This window comes from Pseudophryne corroboree, chromosome 7 (genome assembly GCF_028390025.1).
Source record: "Pseudophryne corroboree isolate aPseCor3 chromosome 7, aPseCor3.hap2, whole genome shotgun sequence".
NCBI lineage: Eukaryota > Metazoa > Chordata > Amphibia > Anura > Myobatrachidae > Pseudophryne > Pseudophryne corroboree.
The window spans coordinates 466,923,598-466,942,101 of NC_086450.1; positions in this window are offsets into that span (position 1 = coordinate 466,923,598).

The following is an 18,504-nucleotide window of genomic DNA, read 5'->3' on the forward strand; positions in this document are numbered from 1 at the left end:
TAATTAAACAATCCTAACATTTTTGAATTTCTAATCCCAAAAATGACTATGATATAGAAAAAAAAAACGTGTTGACTCAGAGGAGGGGTGAATTCCAAAAGAGTGGGCCGCTTAAGTGAAATCTTGGAGGAAAACATGGGAGACAGTTACCAGGATGGAATTGATGTACTGTACTGGTTGGAGGAAGTAGACAAGAGGGCATGAAGAGAGTACAGTGGTAAGGTTAAAGATGAAATAGGAGGAGTGCTTTTGGTTGATAAGCGGTTTGAACTAAGATGAAAGTTTAAGGAAAAATAGAAAAGTAGTAGGAAAAACTAGCAACATTGAGGAAAAAGTACACAATCCAGGTAAAAAGGCAGGTTTGATACCAGTGACACTTCATCATTACGCTTAATTTACGACTTTCTAAAAAATCCTAATATTAATGTAAGAGTCAAATTTAATTTCTAACAAATATTTAAAATGCCAGCGCTAATATATGTAGCCAACGCAAGGCGCATCTTATTACCATATACGATAAAAGTGCGCTGTACGTCGCAAACACTACATCCCTTAAGAGAAAATAAGTATACGCACACATTTCTGTCTGAGTTCCAAAGCTCATTGATATATATATATTTGATATTAAAAGGATATGTATATAATATATCACATGTACAATATATATAGATAGTTACATGGTTACAATTTACACAGGAAGCAGTTATTACAAACTAATTCATTACAGTTACAGCCACAGCATGCAATTACCCTTTCCCTGTCCCTCTATGCAAACTCCGCTCTCCATATCTCTCCATATCTCTCCATCCTCACAGCAGCAGAGTATCAGCAAAACACAGCATCTCGATCAGCACCCAGGAAAAACAGAAAGCTCTGTGTGTGTGGGCTCTGCTAATACACTGTGTATATTGGGGGAGTATAGGTTTTCTGTTATTGGTCTAGGGGAGGGAACTTTCTCATTCATGATGAATCATTGGTCAGTTCATATGCAAGCCTTGAAGACATCAAAAGGGCTGGCCTCTGGTTTCCTGTCCACATGCTTTAAATGGAATGTCCTTTGTTCTCAGTTGAATTGTGGCTTCATATTCATCCATTCAATCATAACTAATTGTTGCAATGAGCTACAACTTAATCACAGGCATCAAATGAACCCACACATTAATCTGGTTACTTTGACACCAAGCACGACATGTCCGTCTTGCTCCGCTCCAACAATACACATACATGACGTTACACTCCATTATATAATTTGAAACCTTATTATGTCTAGTGCTTGATATGTTCAATTTATGTGCTTTGTGCACTATGTGCTGAATATGTATTTGTGGCATGTCTGTGTGAGTGTGTATGTTACCATATATTGATGTGCTCGCTGTGCGTAATCGCAAGCATATCGACTCATCAGTGTGGAGTTTGGATGTACTCTCTATGCAATATTTTTGACTTAGACAGTCCACCCTTTGGCAATAAACAATAACTGCCATAAATTATTAACAGAAGAAAAATATTTCAAACAATAATCAGTGACCTACACACACGTATGTATTCATTTTGCAAATCAGTCATTTGACTATATTTGGGGAAGACAGGGAGAAGGACGTGACATCCTCTATATGCACTCGGTGGTCACGGGACCACTGGTTAGGTGTGAGATGACATTCAACCTATAGAGTATGCTGGGACAGTGCTATGGCCTATGATGTCTGATTTGAACGAACATTTCACACATAAATGTACCTACGTCTTTGTAAACTGATGTTCAGAATCGATAGAGGTTCTGCTGGGTAGAGGGAGAAAACTCAAACAAATCGTGAAAGAGACATAAAATTTTCATGGTATATATTCCTATCATTTTCTGAACGTTGTTTCCATTTCTGGAGCGTAAGCTAGGTCTATTTCATCATTGAACAAGGGTTATTAGTAGTGTCCTTCCTAGATAACACAAACTTTCAGAGTTCGGGGAGAGCCATCATAAACCTTTCTTCCACATATATTAATGAGTTCTTTATCTGTTATGTGTGAATAGCCATTGTCTGATTGATCCTGATTACCTCCCAATTTCCTGATTTCCTGAAATTGGTGAGATTTAAACATACCAGGGATTTATCTATGGTACTGGTGGATCTTAAGACTAGGGGGTCTAGTTATATTATACTCTTTGTCCACCGGTCCCCTCCCTCTTTGTGTAATTCAAGTACCTCAGCTAACTCTAAAGAATATGGCACTAATCCTGCATCATTTTGGTCTTAGAAGTACCTGTGAGCACATTCAACATTCCATTTGGTTTAAGACCTTACCCACTAGTGAGTGGTAATCACTCAATAGATGTCTGTCAAATGCTGCCTTATTGCTAGACTGATATATCTGGATGCACTCATCTTTAATTATGGGGTCACAATAACTACAAAATACAGTATTCCTCAGGCAATAGCCTATCATGTTACCTCCGAACTCCGTAACAACTAGACCTTTGATTTTCTCTGGCTTTAACAAAGTGATAGGCTGATCCTGGGATCCTATAAAGACATCACTCCTTCCTCCAGAACCAGTTCCAATCCCACACTTGACTCTTCATGAAAAACCTCACAAAAATATGAATGTCCTGAAAAAAAAATGTTTGTCAACGGGAAAAAAAGAAAGACAGAACAAAAATTTTTTATCCATAGCAAATCAATTACGACTGATCTTTCTGTAATCCTTTAGTACACCCAGGTAGTGTTCAAAAGTGCCGCCTCTCAGTTTTCACGGAACAGACTCTCTGGTGATACTTCTGCGATCTCCATTTACGAGTTCCTTCCAGACTGCCGACTTTCCTGTGATGGGAATCATGGACCCAAGTCTCTCTCTCAGCTACTATCCCTGGGATCGTGCTGTCAACAAAACTTGGTACGGTCCTTCCCACCTGTCTATTAGGCAACCTGAGCATAAGAACAATCACACAGTCTCTTGGTTTACAATCAAGACAATTAGTATTGGCATACCAGGAATCAACAGTTTCAAGTTATTTTGTCAAGTTCTCAAATGCTGGCTCGTCTCGATAAGGTACTGTACTGTCACCTCATTGGTGTATTTCTGATCATTGTGCAGATCAATCATGACATGAGGATGTCTTCCAAAAAAACAAAACATAAACAAAAACAAAAACAAAAATTTCGAAGAGGGTGATTCGTTAAGCGAGGATCTGGGAGTGGTTTCCGATGCTACATAGTACTAGTGGCAGTGTCTATGCCCACAATAGTCCAGTTTCAAGCTATCACTTTGCTCCTACTCCTAGGGGTACCATATCTACACACAAACTTCTGCACAATTTTCTTTGTGGTAAACACAGCAGCATCCGTGGTGGCAGGAAATGCCTCTACCCAGTTTGAGAAAACATCAGTGCACACCAATACATAACCATAATTCCTAAAGGGTGTTAACTGTATGAAGTCGATTTGTATTACCTGAAAAGGTCCATCTGCAGGAGGGATATGGGATGGCTCTGTTGGTGCTACCTTACCAAATCTTCTTCCTCATGCAAGTAAGACAGTTCATTACATTCCTGCTTGCCTGTGAAGGGAATCCTGGTACACGCCAGTATGCTCTTACCAATTTGCACATACCTTCCTTACCGTAGGTGAGTCAGACCATATGCCGCCTCAGCTAGGCTTGGGAGATACATCCTGGGGGCCACTGGCTTACCTTGTCCATCTCTCCAGAGTCCTGAGGACTACTAACCATACCCCTTCGACTTCCAGACCTTCTTTTTCCTGTAGGGAACACAAATTTGCATCTTAATTTAGCTGTTGTGTGTTGCAATGTAAAGTACCATGAGTAAAACTCAAAAAAAAAGAATAAAAAAATTCTCTAGCGGAGAAAAAGAAGAAGAAAATATCAGGTCTGCGTTCACCAATGGGCTGTCACTTATGTCTGGTCTCGTAGTAAAAGTCTGATTCAGATATTCCATACCATCATGCATATCAGTATCTATACAAAATTTTCCTTCACCAGTATTCTCATCCTCCACCCTTTGTGCATGACAAGGCCCACTGCAGTAATATACTGGTGTCATCATGCTGGTGAGACATACCGGGTTCGGGCAGAACTTTGAAGGACTAATAAGGCATGTGGTGTAGGAACTGTCAAATCATGTACCAGTACTACGTCCCAGGTATTTGACCCTTGTCCTACACAACTGTAGTTTATCCCTTGATACCTGGTGTCCTGTTTGGAAGAGACGAAACAGAAACTGCTTCGTATCTGCCAGGGACGACTCAAATGAATCAGCGCACAAAAACAAGTCATCAACATATTGTATCAGCACCAACCCACTCTCAGGCTGAAAGGACTGTAAACAGTAATGCAGGGCTTTGGAGACGATACTCAGGCTGTCACTCGTAATCTTGGTAGAGTCAGGTCCATGTATTGTACCACCCTGTGTGAACGCAAAGGATGAAGAGGAAACTGTGGAGAAAAAGAATAGAGGTTGGTGACAGATAAGTTTGTAGAGGTGGAGGGGATTTTATTAAAATGACAACTGGATTGGGCACTACGGGGAATTGATTAACTACTTGGTCTACCCCCCTTAAAGCTTGTGCTTACTGTGTCATTACTGGGACTACCTCAGCCATCAATCCAGTGTCCTGTCCATCCTAAGTTCAAAGGGAACCCGGTATCTGTGAGATAATTTCCTCTACCTGTGATGGACATGAATTTAGAACAGTGGAATGCAACATTAGTCTTTGAGGGTGTCTAACAAACTTTGTACTTCCTGAGCGGGAGTACAATATATGTATTTCACATTTAACAAAATCCCTGTCAATTAAGTTAGTCAGGGGCCACTGCTGCTAGGAAAAAAAAGAAAAAAAGGTTTAGCATCATAGAGGCACAATCATAACTTCAGTAGGTTTTGTCAAAGGGTAATGCTGCACTACTTTCATTCCTCCCATTTGCCAAATTAGTGTTTACCCGTGATCTTATCCAGATGGAGAATTTTCTAGTACTGCAAAAGAAAAAGAAAAAATCAACAAGCTTCTAGGTCATGCAAAGTATTAATTCAATCATTCTCATCCCGTATTAAGGGTCTGTACATGGTCCAACAAACATTTCCGAGCTCATCTTGTCTAGGAGCATTACTAGAAATGAATACGTCTTATGTGGTAACAAAAAGAAATACCCGGGTGTTACCCTATCTCTGTCCACTTCCCTACTGGCAAATACTAATGTGCGGACAGGATATTCTCCATTTATGACGTTACTTACTTGATTTTTTTGGGGGGGGTTTACTATATATGTACTCGAAGGACTCCATACTTACCAGTTACACTGGTCTCAGCCACTTCCCCTGCAAGATACTGCTCCTCTTTTACCGGTTGGATACTCCTCTGAGTGCAATCAGAAATGGCTGAAACCAGTCAGGTCGCCTTTTTCTCCTAAATAAAACTTTGACATTCATTAGTACATATATAGGTTACATTCATATTTTTCATATTTTTATTATTTCCTATAGTTTGTATACTGGCTGTAACTGCTTCTACATCTACATATGGCGGTGTACTTGCTTTCTCTTTTTTTTTTTACTTATTTATTATTGCTACAAGTTCAAACAGTTATTATATTTCCGTTCTTGTCTTATATGACTTTGGTTAGACATACTACCTGCAATACCTCAGGATCAAACTCACCAACCCTAAGAAATGATGCCTTATCCCCCGCACTCATACATACCCATCCGTCACAAAAAGCCTCAGCGTGTGGACCATACTTCCCACACATTATCAACCAAGCTGACCCCCTGGGCCGCAGCTCTCCAGCCTGAACCCTGACTGCCGAACGCCTCCCGCTTGTGCACTTGGCTCCCATTGCAGACTTTTTAAACACAATCCCCAAATGCACAATACGGGCAGACGGTGAAAGTCAACCTAGCGCTTTCACTCGCTCCTGCCTCCGCTGGCCGTACCATGACTCACTCCAATAGTGACCACCGCATACCCAGTGAGCTTCTGGTTTCTATTCACTGGAATTTTTGTAGGATCGATCATCTTTTCCAGTGAATGTCTTACCTAGGAAGGTTTCCTTTAGAGAGAGACAGCGAAAACTTCCTTCCACTATATACAAATCACGTTTGTGTATGCTTTACACGACGCATATGATAATGCAAAAGAACGCAAATGATATCACGTTGCACCATGTATCGCACACACAAATGCGCGGTCCAATCGCACAGCGTATAGATACTTGTTACCTATCTGCCCTACGATCACTGGAGTCGAATTCACAAGCTGCGCTCTACAGCCGGGGCGTAACACAAAAACCTTAACTTCAAATACTTCACAATCTATACTCTATCATGCTCCTGTGCAAGTTTCCTCACTACTTGCGTATTTCTCTATTAACGTATGGTAGCTTGTCCCTACGCCGCTGAGCCTCTGCTAACTCAGTGTATCCACAGGATCCCGACTTCCGGGGTTCAATACATTCACTCCTACTTTCACTAACACAAATACACAGTGTTTTTCTGTACAGAAAAATATCACTCCCTTTGATTGATAGCCTATCACAGAGGTAGTACAGTTTAAACAATGTATTATAATAATCTGCTTTTTAAAATCGGATAGTTATTTGCTATTTGTATAAATGTCTTCTATCCCGCCTTTAATTGAACTGCTATTGTGCGGTTATAACTTGCGCTCGCTACTTCACGCAACCTCCTAACACTTCCCTCTCATACCGTACCACGTGTACAACATGCGTTCACAACTCACTAATCCACACTATATCATGATAAATGTGTGCAACAAAATACTACCGCTCATTAACACAACACACAATTGTTACTTACACTTGCTGGAAGTTACCCACAAAGATAATCCTCTTTTGAGTGTATACCTAAACGTAAAGGCTGGAACTGTGTTTCGTGTTTTTATAATTACTCCCTTAACACACTAATTCAAATATATATATATATATATATATATATACATATAGCAAATAAATGTATCTGATTTCACACAGATCTATAATGACTATTGACTATAATTTAAATGCTATGATTCAGATTGGATAGCTATCTTGCAGAACATACACTGATATAAATATACACATAATTTTAGTAATATAATATATATACACCATTTACTGCACTCCTATGAGACCCTTCATATGTATTCGTAAACACCCTGAATGACTTAATTTCTCTCAGAGCCTCTATAATTTGCATATCAAAGATATCTGCCTTGCTCTACTCATAGTTAAACAAGTTAATTTACATTTCAATGGCTATCCTACTTTAGCAAACAGAGTTACCAAATCCTGGAAAGAAAAAAAAGAAAAGACCTTTTTTTCTGTGTATAATTTCTTACATTAAGTCAAGCATTTCACTATTAACTCTCACTAGGCTCAATTGAAACTATTTGTAATTGACTATGGCATGGGTTAAATAAATTCATTGATAGCTTATAAATGGTGTTGTATTTGTACATATATGTTGTTTTTTGTGACAAAGGAAACGCATTGTTTTAACCACACTGAAGGTCAGCTATTTAGCTACGTTCGATAAAGTGATCTTCCTAAAATGGCCACTGCTCCTCCCCCTTATTCCCATCCATGTGCTTGAACAAGATGGTGGACAGGCCATGTGGCTAGCTCAAAATGGAGGACACCATGTGGCTAGCATAAAATGGAGGACACCATGTGGCCAGCTTCTTTGTCACAAAGAAGTCACCAACTATACAAGCACCAGAAGTTACTTTAGGCTTAGGTTTAAAAGTATGCAAATTTGCCTCAGCATGCTAACACAGCTATATCATACCTATGCACCATTTTTTTTAAATGCTCTTTTAAATTTACTTAACAGATAGACAATCCAATCTGAATCAATCACAATATGACTTATTTGAACTTTGTTTTACAACAAGAAAAATACGCTGTAGCATTTTAAATAATGTGAGAAACACATTGTACCTTAAATTTCATATCAGCGTCTTATTGATAACACAAAAAAACAAAACAGCAAGTGATTCGACAGCATCAAGATGCATCCATCTTTACCTGGTAGACCACAGCCGCATTTGTACAGTGCAATCATTAATAACGTGATATCCCAGACAAATCCCCCATCTGTAAGAGTCAAATTAAATTTCTAACAAACATTTAAAATGCCAGCGCTAATATATGTTGCCGATGCAAGGCACATCTTATTACCATATACGATAAAAGTGCGCTGTACGTCGCAAACACTACATCCCTTAAGAGAAAATAAGTACACGCACACATTTCTGTCTAATTTCCAAAGCTCATTGCTATATATATTTGATATTAAAAGGATATGTATACAATATATCACATGTACAGTATATATATAGTTACATGGTTACAATTTAGACAGGAAGCAGTTATTACAAACTAATTCATTACAGTTACAGTCACAGCATACAATTACCCTTTCCCTGTCCCTCTATGCACACTCCGCTCTCCATATCTCTCCATCCTCACAGCAGCAGAGTATCAGCAAAACACAGCATCTCGATCAGCACCCAGGAGAAACAGGAAGCTCTGTGTGTGTGGGCTCTGCTAATAAACTGTGTATATTGGGGGAGTAAAGGTCTTCTATTATTGGTCTAGGGGAGGGAACTTTCTCATTCATGTCAGTTCATATGCAAGCCTTGAAGACATCAAAAGGGCTGGCCTCTGGTTTCCTGTCCACATGCTTTAAATGGAATGTCCTTTGTTCTCAGTTGAATTGTGGCTTCATCTTCATCCATTCAATCAATCATAACTAATTGTTGCAATGAGCTACAACTTAATCACTGACATCAAATGAATCCACACATTAATCTGGTTACTTTGACACCAAGCACGACATGTCCGTTTTGCTCCGCTCCAACAATACACATACATGACGTTATACTCCATTATATAATTTGAAACCTTATAATGTCTAGTGCTTGATATGTTCAATTTATGTGCTGTATGAACTATGTGTTGAATATGTCTTTGTGGCATGTCTGTGTGAGTGTGTATGTTACCATATATTGATGTGCACGTTGTGCGTATTCGCAAGCATAGCGACTCATCAGTCTGGAGTTTGGATGTTCTCGCTATGTAATATTTTTGACTTAGACACTAACTACCTAATACACTGAGAAATAAGATGCAAAACTGAAAAATTAACACAATGAAGGAATAAGTTGAAGGATAAAGTAGCAAAGTTGTGGAAAAAGAAGCAAAAGTGAGGAAAAAGTATGCATCACAAGAATTTCATCAGGTGTCTTGCACCATATGGTTGGAGGTGAATTATGATTAGAGATGTGTGGTAAGCACTTTTCGTGTTTTGTGTTTTGATTTTGCAGCTGGATCCCCACTCGTGTTTTGGATCTGGATTGGTTTTGCCAAAACCACCCTTTCTGGGTTTGGTTTTGGATCTGGATGAATTAAAAAAAAACACAAAAAAAGGTAAAATCACAGAATTTCATGGTAATTTTGATCCTATGGTATTATTAGCCTCAATAGCATTCATTTCCACTCATTTCGAGTCTATTCTTAACACCTCACAATATTGTTTTTAGGCCAAAAGGTTGCACCGAGGTAGCTGGATGACTAAGCTAAGCAACACAAGTGGGTGGCACAAACACCTGGCCCATCTAGGAGTGGCACTGCAGTGTCAGACAGGATGGCACTGTTAAAAACTAGGCCCCAAACAATACATGATGCAAAGAAGAAAAAGAGGTGCACAAAGGTTGCTGGATGACTAAGCTAAGCGACTCAAGTGTGCAGCACAAACACCTGCCCCATCTAGGAGTGGCACTGCTGTATCAGACAGGATGGCACTTTTAAAAACTAGGCCCCAAACAGCACATCATGCAAAGAAGAAAAAGAGGTGCCATGAGGTAGCTGTATGACTAGCGACAAGTGTGCGTCATAAACACCAGGCACATCTAGGAGGGACACGCAGTGGCTGAATGTCGAATGTGGCCCGCAATTTTTAAGGCCACCAACAGCATCTCCTGCCTGCCCCTGTCATTTTTCATAAAATTTTGCACCACCAAATGAATTGTATGTGCAAAACATGGGACGTGCTGGAATTTGCCCAGATGTAATGCACGCACAATATTGGTGGACTTATACGGCAGTACCCCTGGACTTAAAAGGCAGTACCCCTGGACTTTTTCAGCTGAACCACTGTACTGGACTTATATGGCAGTACCCCTGGACTTATAAGGCTGCACCACTGGACTGAACTTATTTGGCAGTACCACTGGACTGGACTTATACGGCAGTACCCCATGACATATACGGCATCACCACTGGACTTATACGGCAGTACCACTGGACTTATACGGCATTACCCCAGGACTTTTATGGCAGCACCACTGGACTTACACGGCAGTACCATTTGACTTATGTGGCAGTACCTTTGGACTGGACTTATACAGCAGTACCACTGGACTGGACTTATACGGCAGTACCCTTGGACTTATACGGCAGCACCACTGGACTTATATGGCAGCACCACTGGACTTATACAGTAGCACCACTGGACTTATACGGCAGTACCACTTGACTTGACTTATACGGCAGTACCACTGGACTAGACTTATATGGCAGTACCCCTGGACTTATACCGCAGCATCACTGGGCTTATACAGCAGTACCCTTGGACTTATACAGCAGTACCCCTGAACTGATACGGCAGTACCACAAGACTGGACTTATACGGCAGTACCCCTGGACTTATACAGCATCACCCCTGGACTTGTACGGCAGCACCACTGGACTTATACAGCAGCACCACTGGATTTATATGGCAGTACCACTGGACTGGACTTATATGGCAGTACCACTGGAATGGATTTATACAGCAGTGTCTCTGGAGTTATACAGCAGCACCACTGGACTTATATGGCAGTACCCCATGACTTATACGGCAGTACCACTGGACTGTACTTATACGGCAGTACCCCTGGACTTATACGGAAGCAACCTGGACTGATACGGCAGCACCACTGGGCTTATATGGCAGCACCCTTGGACTTATACGGAAGTACACCTAGACTATTATGGCAGTACCACTGGACTGGACTTATACGGCAGTACCCCTGGACTTATACGGCAGTACCACTGGACTTACAGTATATGGCAGTATCACTGGACTGGACTTATACGGCAGTACTACTGGACTTATGGCAGCACAGGACACCACCACTGGACTTATGACATCCCAGGATTCCACCACTGGACTGATGCAGCACAACACAGTACCACTGCACTGGACTTAAACAGCAGCTCCATTGGACGTATAGCAGCACAGGACACCACCACTGGACTTATGACAGCACAGGACACCACCACTGGACTTATGGTAGCACTGGACACTACCACTGGACTTATGGCAGCACAGGACACCACCACTGGACTGATGCAGCACAAAAGAGCACCACTGGACTGGACATATACAGCAGCACTACTGGACTTATGGCAGCACAGGACACCACCACTGGACCTATGACAGCATAGGACACAACCACTGGACTGATGCAGCACAAGACAGCACCACTGGACTGGACTTTGTCAAAGTCGAAAAATATTGTAATGCATATGCCTTGTACTAACCCCATGCACATGCCCGCTGCGCGTGCACTCACGCTGCCGTGCGTGCGCATATCCGCAATTTGCGTAACGGAGCTTTTCACGGCCATGCGCCTTAGCGCGTGGTATGCACATTTACGGTAGGGTTTGTGAACGCATAGAGGGTAATTAGAACATTACATATTTAACCCTTATAGTGTACATTGTAGATATAGTTCCCCTAGACCATGTCAGCGAGTATTAATAGTTTAAACAGTTCCTGGACAGAGAGATTTACCTTTGCATGATAGGAAGGGTCAGATAAAGGTTGGAAGGTGATGTCTAGTATCCAGCTGTAGGCTTTTTTGAGGGTAACATTCCGGTGTTGGTTAGAGAAAGATCGCATGTTCCTGCGTATAGTTATGCGCAGAAGCAGAATATGAACATTAACTGTATTTACTGTACATTATGTATGCGGCGGGAATCCAGAGGATACCACCCACAAGAGCAGTTGGGGAAAGACATCGACCACCCTTTCAAATCCACCTATGACCTCTTCTGTAATGTAAAGACACATCCCTGTGTACAATGGACAATGAGATTACATTGACCATTGTATTGTGTATGCATGTTGTGTATAAAAAGCCCATTGTTGCCTGGCCGGTCAGAAGACTCTGAATGCTATCTGTATGATCAGCGGAGGACCGGCCGGGTTGCGCTTGCGAACATTCTCACATATGTACATTCTCTGTAGCCATTATTCTGTTTAGATTTATCTTGTTAGCCTGTAGTGTAGGATTTGTATTGTTTTACCTTTTGGAAATAATCCACTGTGGCCTTAGAACCCTGTGGTTGCAACTACAAATCGGTGTGGTGTCTTCACTTTCTTGCCAGGGCTTTAAAGTGTACTTATCTGTATAAGGTGAATAGGTATTGATAAGGTGTACGCACTGCGGGTACTTTATACCATCAGCGCTACTTAAGGTTTAAGAGTTAACATCGTTGCAGTACTTTGCTGCTAAGGGTTTAAAGTGCAATCAAATCATTACATTGTATCATTAACAATGTTTAAAGGTTATCAATTGTGTGTGCGCTCGCTGTGTGTACTCTGTACACTCAGCGCGGCGTGTGTACGCCAAGTGCGTACCATGCGCAGGACTCTGTACGCAAATAGCGTACAAAGTGCGTAGCACGTGTATTCAGTCTAGCGGCCATAGCGGCTCCATAGTAATAGTGTATTTAGAGGTATAGCTTTGCGGTCTAAGATAATATCGACATTATCAATTGGAGGCTCTTCCGGTTCTTCCTCATACCCGCAGCCTAGCAGGGTTTCGCAGACTTTATCTATCAGCAAAGGGCGGAAAGGTATCCCCTGTAAGCCTTCTTTTGGTCCGTGGATACAATAAGTGCTGATTAGATAAGCGTCTGCGCTGCATGGTTTGAAGGGATGCTGGAGGGATCCGTAAGGTAAGAACGCAAAAGCTATTTTTCTTTTTAAAATCTTTAAATTTCTGTTTTGGCGCCAAATGCGCACGCAACACACGCATACACCTGTATTTTGTACTTTGCATATCTGCTCGCATTATTGCCATAAGCATTGATTACTAGATTCATTTTGACCTGTACTGAGAAAATTTGTTGCTATTTAGTTAAAATAAAGAGTTAAGAGTTTAGGAAGTAAGTGTAAGATGCACACGCAGCCTGGCCTAGTTGTAAAGGTTTATACAGTAGAAACTGTGTGGTGTGTTAAGTGAGCGATTATAGTTAAATATCTCTTACATTTATAGAAGTGTTGGATTTGTAGTACTGCGGACGTACGGCCATTGTACACGTGTCTCGGGCAGCGTACAGGACTGCGTACGCAACGTAAAGGCATTCACACGTGGCGTGTTCACGCAACGTGCGTAAAGGTACGCCCACTAAGTACAAAGCACACAATAGCATTGTTTTAGTTTAGGCGCAAAACGGTAGCCACGCGATAATAGCACAAATTGATCAGTGTCCAATATTTAGTTTAAATACCTTTTTTTACTGTATCACCTCACATGGTGAGTGGACACTTGGTGGCGTGAGAGTGGCTTGCTCACGTTAACATTGATTAAGGTGTAAAGGAGCAATTAGTATAACAGCAGACCAAGAAGTCAGCGAAGTCAGAAAACTGCTGACAAAGTCACGCAAAGCTCTGAATACCGTGGCCTAAAAGGTCAGCGAGGTTTTGTGTAGAGAGCGCAGCCCAGGGGGTTGGCGTAGTACCCATATAGGCCCGTTCAGATACGCTCCGGCTGAGGTTTCGCAGCCTGAATAACGATTCCATTGGTCGTACAGCGGATAAGTAACAGTTACCTATACGCTGTGCGATTGTACCGCGCGTTCGTGAGTGTGATACTTAGCCCACCTCGATACCCTTTTACGAGTTGTGCGTAATAATCGCGGGATCATTGGCGCTAAGTGTAGCACACGCAACGTGATTTGTGTAACAATTTTTTTGTTTTAAGGGAGTTTCGCTGGTCACTCAGGAAATCTCCAACGACCAATATTTACTGGGAAGGGTAAGTCACTCCTACACACTCTCAGTAAATGAAGGTTACACAGGGGCCCGAGGTTGGGTACGACCGGCGCTGACGACAGTGTTTAGGTGTATTGGCCAACGTGGGTGTGAGTGGGTGAGAGCGCTCGGAGAACTTTCACCGTTGCCTTACTACTGAGTATTTTGTTTTTTTGTAGGAACTTGCTGAGAAGGCAATACCTGCAAAAGATGGGGGCCAGTTGCTCAAGTAAGGGACGATCAACTAGGGTTCGGGTTGATATTCCGCGGCCCAAGGGGTCGGCGAGGTACATAATGTGTGAGAAATATGGCTCACACACAGAGGTTTTATGCAATGAATGGGAACGTATGAGTGCGGAAGATAGGGAACCATTCCCTAAGGTAGGCAGTTTTAATCCAGAAGTGTTGCAAAATTTAAGGATTAGGATATGTCTGTTAAAATCCCGAAAAGAAAGGATCAGACATGCAAACTGTTTACATTTATGGCAACGAGAGAGTGATATTCAAAGGGAACTAGCTCACGCAGCTGGTTCCAACCCTAGCAGGAAACTGATTGCAACTGCACCACCACCACCATATATTACAGGGGAAAAAGTGGCTACAGACAATGGCATACTGATATATGATAAGTGTGAACTTGATAAATGTATTAATGCTAACCCGTGCAAGTTGTATCCCATCTTAAACTTCCCTCAGGACTGCGACCAAGAAATTGAGCCCAGCACGATATCGGCACTCTCTCTGGCAGCCACCATACAAGACACACAAGTGGGCACGGCCCAACCAGTAAGAACAGTAGCAAAGGCCCCTAGCGGAGGGACAGGTGAGGTCGTGTCCACAGGTAAGTACGGCACAGTACATTATGCAGAGACAATTGCACCTCACATTGTAGAAGCAACCAAGAATGATGTAATTGAACTAAATCCTGTCAGGGTGATCGCAGTCCCCAATGGGAAGACTGACGCTCAGGGAATCACTCCCGTCAGGAACATTGCTATGCATTGTCCCTGGTCCCGGACAGAATTGAGGACAATTATGTCTGAATTTCCCGATCCCAGAAAAGATCTAGCCGCATGTCAGAGGTTTATTAGAGAACTAGGTAACGCCACCGAACCCACAAACAAAGATTGGCGGACAGTGCTACGGGCATGTTTGCCCTCCAATATTGACCCTGTGAAATTCATTGCTGATTGTAAATTAGACGCAGAATGTACGACTTATCCCTCCACCCCTTTTATTCAATCTGTCTCTCCTGAACTGCGTGTAATTCTCCAGAGTAGCTGTACAATCATGAGATTCGTCTCACCAAGTTTCAGTAATACCTATAATATCATACTGTTTGTTTGCTGCAAGGACTTCTAGTTCCCCCTTTTTCTCTGTAAGGCTTCTAGCGTTAACATACATACAATTAAGATAAGTATTCCCTCTAATGCTTGGAACTTTTAGCATGGCTACATCTGTAATTATGTGGCCTTAATTTCTGGAAGAGACAAAGGTTAGGTACAACCCTTGGGAGGTGTTTTCCCTGGAATTAAGTTAATAGGACAATTCCACTCTGAATGAGGAGGTAAGGTATCAGTAACTTGTTTGCAGAAGACATCATCAAACTATTTGTAAAGCATAGGAAGATGTTCTGACTTGGGTGTATCCATGCTATGGAACGGAATGACACAATGAAGAAAATAATTGAAACACTAAGGTCCCCAAGAGGTGATCTGCTGATTTGACCAATCCAACAGAGAATTATGCTTTTGAATCCATAGAAGGCCAAGGACTAAGACATGAAAGGTTTCAGGAATAATCAAGAATTTCAGATCTTCTGAATGCAATGCTTCCATTCACATTTTCAAAGGAAGGGTTTGATGCTTGATGTCACTATCCAGAATTCGACTGCCATTAACATCAGTAAGAGAGATAGGCTTTATACAGTAGGTACTGTAGTTTAAATTTCCACATACTGTATAATCAAAGGTAATGGAATTCTCAGCAGTACTGGAATCTAGAAGGACAGAGAGGGATTTGGGTTCCTGGTGTGTTCCAAAATCAGAGTGAAGGTGATATTGGACTTCTGGGCAGAAATACTGACTGCTCCTAACCTAACTTCCCCCCCTTAGACTATGAGTAAGTATATCCCGGACATAAGGGATAAGTGATGACCAGAATAACTTCTTATTGGTGCTCAGAACTTAATTGCAGTCAAGAGCCATGAAATACTTTCAATGAGGTGAAGGTTGTACCAATCAGGTGCATGTAGTAAGGGTAACAACATTAACTTGTGCATAAATAATGATGAAATACAAAAAGTTACCAACAGCAAAAATTATATTTATTATAGAAAGTCTTCTTTTCCCTCTCTATCTCCACATTAATTTAAGTCATGGATGAGGCTAGAACAAGCTATATTTTTAAGGGAAATGAAAAAGGTCATATAAATAAAAGAGATGGCCAGAAGGGGTAATAGGCTGCGATTTGAAGTAACATGATCAAAACTTCTGTTATTTACATTACCAGCAAGATCCTGGATATTAGCACATTATCCAAGGTGACCTTCAGACATTCACTTTTAAAACAATAGATTTGAATTTGAAGCCAAATCAATATACATACAGTATGCCTTTAATTAGAGTACACACAGCATTGCTCATACAATACTTCAAACCTGAAAACTTTAGTCTCTGAATAAATTATTTTGCATTTTATTTTTCTTGCAAGTGGTGCAACACTGAATATTATAGAAGAATGAAAAAAAGAAACTAAAACCTTAATAATATTGCCCATGAAACAGTTTAAGCCAAGTATCTATTTTTCATTACTTTGTGTAAATCCATTCTTTATCTAAATGTACAATATGAAATGAAAATCAATACTATTTCATAAAACAAACAAAAGCTAAATCTAATTAATAGAATTAATCATAAAAATTAGAACACAATTATTTTTGTTTGCTTAAATTTAAAAATCGATCAAATCTCAGAGGGCAAATTGTAAGGGTGTTATCATTTCTTAGTCTCTTCAACTCCCCATTGTAACATCTTAATACAGTTTGGAAAGGGATGCACACACTATAAGTAAGAACCTTTCCTTTCCTGTGTTCTCTTTTATGTTTGTCTATTGGGGAGTCATGATGATTATATTACAATGAAAAAATCTAATGTCACTGTGCTATATTTCTTAATTTTATTTTGTGTATTCTATTAAACTGCAATTTGCCAACAAGATGCAACAGTAACGTTTCCTATAACTTGCGGTTTTTTTAAAGACAGTTTTTCCTCTCCAAACTTTATAGGACCACGACAGAATTAATACCAAATATTTTTTTCCAAGAGAGACTAGTAACAACATTACAAAACCTTTCATTTAATATAAGAGTGTGATTGTATGGAAACAATATTATTGAATCTACAAAAAATTTGAGGAACTTTGTAGAAATCAAAGTACGAAAAGACTGATTATACAAAATATTTTCAATAAAAGTCTGCATGTAATAAACAATGCAGATTTCAATTCTTGATCATTTTTTCATGTTTATTAATATTACAAGACGTCATTTCATGTGAAATACATGTATACAAGATTTTTGTTGGTAGGTACAATATATACTGTATTCCTTCATTTGTATTACCAAAAATCCAGATCACAGATTATTAACTGTATCACACATACACAATGGGGGTAATTCAGATCTGATCGCAGCAAAAAATTTGTAAGCAGTTGGGCAAAACTATGTGCATTGCAGGGTGGGGGCAGAAAACACCATTAAAAACGAAGATGCAAGTGATAACTCTTGTTAGTAAATGTGCAATGTTTGTACAGCGATTAGGTGTGATAAGGGGTGATTATAAATAATTCACAATATTTCCTAAAATTGATTCTTAGTAAATTGTTCCCCTTGCAATCTATAGACAATATTATTGGATATAGACTGGAATAGTGCAATTAAAACTTTAACAGAGTTTTAAAAAAATATTTAACAATAATGATAGAAATCTAGATTTTACCCATAATCTTAACTCATTACAAATTAAATTCTAAGACCTGGTTTTAATATGCATAGAACATAAAGTTATTTTAAAGAACTATGTAAAATCATTAAATACTAATAGCTATGTGCCAAGGGCATCTCAAGAGAGGAGGGGGCCTGGGTACAAACTCTGGGTGGGAACCCTCCTCTCCATGGCGCCATAGGCTTTGGCATTGTGCCAGAGTCTACTGCGCATTCGCAGGTCTCTGGAAACATGGTGCCTAAAGCATAAAAGGGATGGGGAAAATGGGATATGCTCTGCACCAGCTTTGACAATGTTAATTTGCAGAAAACGGCCCCAATCAATATCCTTCAATAAGACAATCAGTGTTTACTGGATATTTGGGGGTGCACCCTGAGACAATGATATCATACAGAAGAAAAAAGGAGAGCA